Here is a 4042-nt window from a genome sequence, read left to right as displayed (position 1 = left end):
GAGTCACCGGCGCCGGGGCAAAGGCTCTAATAGGTCCTCCTTTGAAGGGAGGAGGGGCCTGCTCTTAAAGGGGAAGTCCCAGATCCACGGGGGTGGGGGCGCGGGTGTGCAGAGGAGGGGCAAGGACCGCAGGGCTGTGGCAAAGTCGGGCCCCACCCTCTCCAGCGCACTCCCAACTGCGTGAGCCTTACGCTTCCCCTCTCTCGGCTTCTGCCGGCTCAGCACCTCGGGCTCCAAGCTTGCCCCCACTGCCTCAGACCTTCTGGCTAGAGGGCAGAGCCAAGGAGGGATAGTGGGTGGGCAAAGGGTGGAAGAGAGAGGGGGAACTGGGTGCAAAGCAAGGGAGAGGGTCAGGCAGGGCTGGGAGCCAGGAAAGTGGGGGGAGGGTTGAGGCTGGTGCCCACCAGTGTGACTCACCCTTCTTCCACCACTGGCTCCCCCTGTCCTCCCAGTAGTAATAGTGAGTCACCCCTTTCCCCCTCCACACGTGGGCAGCCCATTCAGAGCTGCATCTCAGTGTGCCAGGAGTGGGGTGGAGAAGGAATGCCTGGGGACCCTGGGGGGAGCAAAGTTCTGGAACCTAAGTTCCTTTAAGTCCCCAATTTGGGGGCAGGGATCCAGGAACTTGGGGTCCCTTTTTTCCTATCTTTTGCCCCAATCTATCTCCCTTCAAAACCAAGCATTCGTTTTTAGACCCAAGCAACAAGCCGCAGTCCCCTAAAGAAGGCCAAGAATAGGAGTCAGGCACTGCCCCCTCCCATCTCCTGTCCTTTCCTTTGGACCCAAGCAGTTGGAAAAGGAGACTGCCTGGTTCCTTCCTCCTTCAGTCCCTTCCTACTGCTTACCCCACCCAGTCAACTATTTTTTCCCCCAGAGCTGTACTTATTTTAATGGATAATTTAAAACAGATACCAGAGCTGTTCGTGTATTCATTATGTTGCCAGGACATCGGGTCCCAGATTTCTGTGGTTCCCAGAGGGGCCTGAAAGGGGAAGCAGAGCTAGGAGCTGGACAGTCAATGTTGGGTCTCTATCCTGGTTTCAGCCAGAAAGAAGGTAGTGGGGGGAAGAAGGTAGTGGGGGGCAGGAACAGCAAAGACCCCACAGCCTTGCTAGCTGCAAAGTCCAGTACATCACTCATCTCTAGTTTCCATGGCCAGGTCCATTTTGTAGCTGGCTCTGGGGAGGGACTGGGCTCTCTCACAAAACGGGATCACCCAGGTCCCCAGGCTTCTCTACCTCAGGCTCTGGAGCCTCCATCCTCAGGCCTCACCAAGGACCCCTTTGATCAGCCTTCCACCATCTTGGCCCCCATCCTGGTCCCAACAGCCACCTCATCCTTTTTTTTTTTAAGACGAAGTCTTGCTCTGTCACCCAGGCTAGAGGGCAATGGCGAGATCTCGGCTCATTGCAAACTCCACCTCTCAGGTTCAAGTAATTCTCCTGCCTCAGCCTCCTGAGCAGCTGGGATTACAGGCACCTGCTACCACAACCAGCTAATTTTTTTTTTTTTTTTTTTTTTTTTTGTATTTTTAGTAGAAACGGGGTTTCATCGTGTTGGCCAGGCTGGTCTCAAACTCCTGACCCTAGGTGATCTGCCTGCCTCGGCTCCCAAAGTTCTGGAATTACAGGTGTGAGCCACCACACCTGGTCCACCTCTCTAAGAGGTGACAGTGCTGAGGTCTGGGCCCCATCCACCTACATGCCCTGCCCACTGCCTCCTACAGCTTATCCTCCAATGAGCAACCAGGGAAATCAAATTATGCTGCTACCTTGTACAGTTCCAGGATATCAGGGCTTCTTTCAAACACAAGGAAAGCAGGGCTGGACAGGCCCTCAGTTCTGGGTTCTGAAGCCTGGCCTTGGGGTGGATGAGGGACTGGCATGGGATTAAGGCAGGAACTTTGGTTATTAGAGGGGGAGAACAAGGAAGGTTCTCATCTCAGTGAGGGTGCCTGGGCAGTGTGGTGAGCACTAGGGATGCACCCAGGGGAGGGGGCCCAGAATATGGTTTCTCTCCCCCAGGGCGTGGCACCCACCCTCAGCTTTGCAGACAATAAAGTCTTATGCTTCTCCAAACCAGAAGCAGAGGCAGGAGGGGGAAGCCAGTGAAACATGAGGAAAGGGCTCATGCTCTTCCCGCTGCCTCAGCCCCTCCCTGGCACTCAGTCCCCCCTTCTCCCCAATGGCCTGGCTTCCCCTCCAGGCCGGGAAAGCAAAACCACACTTAACCCTTCCTGTCCTAGACCTCTCCCTCTCTTTTTTTGAGGATCTTGCTCGGTCGCCCAGGCTGGAGTGCAGTGGCACTATCATAGCTCACTGCAACCTTGAATTCCTGGTCAAGTGATTCTTCCATCTCAGCCTCCTGAGTAGCTGAGAATATAGGCTATCATGATATAGACGGGGTCTTGCCGTGTGCCTGATCTGGTCTATAACTCCTGGCCCCTGGTGATCCTCACCTCAGCCTCCCAAAGCGCTGGGATTACAGGTGTAAGCCACCATGTCTGGCCAGACCTCCCCATCTTGTGGAAAAGGTGCAGGAGAAGGAAGGAGGGATGCCGGATGTGGTGGCTCATGCCTATAATCCCAGCACTTTGGGAGGCCGAGGCGGGTGGATTATGAGATCGAGAGATCGAGACCATCCTGGTCAACAAGGTGAAACCCCGTCTCTACTAAAAATACAAAAATTAGCTGGGCATGGTGGTGCGTGCCTGTAGCCCCAGCTACTCGGGAGGCTGAGGCAGGAGAATTGCTTGAACCCCGGAGGCAGAGGTTGTGGTGAGCCGAGATCCTGCCACTGCACTCCAGTCTGGGTAACAACAGCGAAACTCCATCTCAAAAAAAAAAAAAAAAAAAAGAAGGAGGGCTTTTACCCCAAATTTTACTCCAAGCTCTTTCCACAGTCTCCCCACCACCACCATCAAAATGGCCTCAATCCTAAATCGGAACTTCAAAGTGGACCTTTATTATGAATATTCAATCCTAACTCTGGACCCTGGATGTCATAAGTCTGTTCTCCCTATGCCAGGGCAAAAATCACCAACCCAGAAGCAGCAGCCAGGTCCACAGGAGCTGAGTCTGCTGGAGGTGAGAGGTGATGGGAGTGGTGACTTAAGGGGTGACCAGGTTTTAATCCTGCCTCTTAATTGCTGGGTGATGCTAGATCTAGTACTGAATTCTCTGGACCTCAGTTTTCTTACCTGTAACATGGGCAGAGTGGCAACCAAAGGGAGGGACGGAGCTCCTGGGCAGGCAGGAGTTCCTCACACTCTGCCACAGGGTAATACTATGCTTGCTCTCAGGGGAGCCTCCCACTAGTGGGGAAGACAGAGGGAGAAGCAAAACCAACAAGCACAAAAGATTAAAGGGCAGCAGAGAACTCTGAATTGGATGAATTCATAGGGGTCCCAGAAGTCTGGGAGCTGGAGCATTCATGAGTGAAATCAGAATGTAGTGGTTGGGTCCAAGGGATGGTTTGGACACTTCATCTTTTTTTTTTTTTTTTTGAGACAAAGTTTTGATCTTGTTGCCCAGGCTGGAGGGCAATGGCTCACTGCAACCTCCATCTCCCAGGTTCAAGTGATTCTCCTGCCTCAGCTTCCTGAATAGCTGGGATTACAGGCGAGCGACACCACACCCAAGCTAATTTTGACATTTTTAGTAGAAATGGGGTTTCACCATGTTGGCCAGGCTGGTCTTGAACTCCTGACCTCAAGTGATCCATCTGCCTTGGCCTCCCAAAGTGATGGGATTATAGGTGTAAGCCACCTTACCCAGCCTGGGCACTTTATCTTGAAGACCAATGACCTTGGTGGGAGTAGGGGGGGTCTTCTGTTTCTTATAGCATCCTGATCTTCCCTCTGTGACCCCCATTCCTAAAAGTGCTGTGAGGGACAGAAAGGACCAAGTCTTGGTCATCTGTCTCCCTAACACCTGGACCAATGCCTGGCACACAGGAGGCACTCGGTGTCTTTTTTTTTTTTTGAGACTTGCTCTGTCACCCAGGCTGGGGTACAGTGGTGCAATCTCAGCTCACTGCAACC

Source organism: Callithrix jacchus, chromosome 18 (genome assembly GCF_049354715.1).
Source record: "Callithrix jacchus isolate 240 chromosome 18, calJac240_pri, whole genome shotgun sequence".
In the NCBI taxonomy this organism is placed as follows: Eukaryota; Metazoa; Chordata; class Mammalia; order Primates; family Cebidae; genus Callithrix; species Callithrix jacchus.
This window is presented reverse-complemented; position numbering follows the sequence as displayed.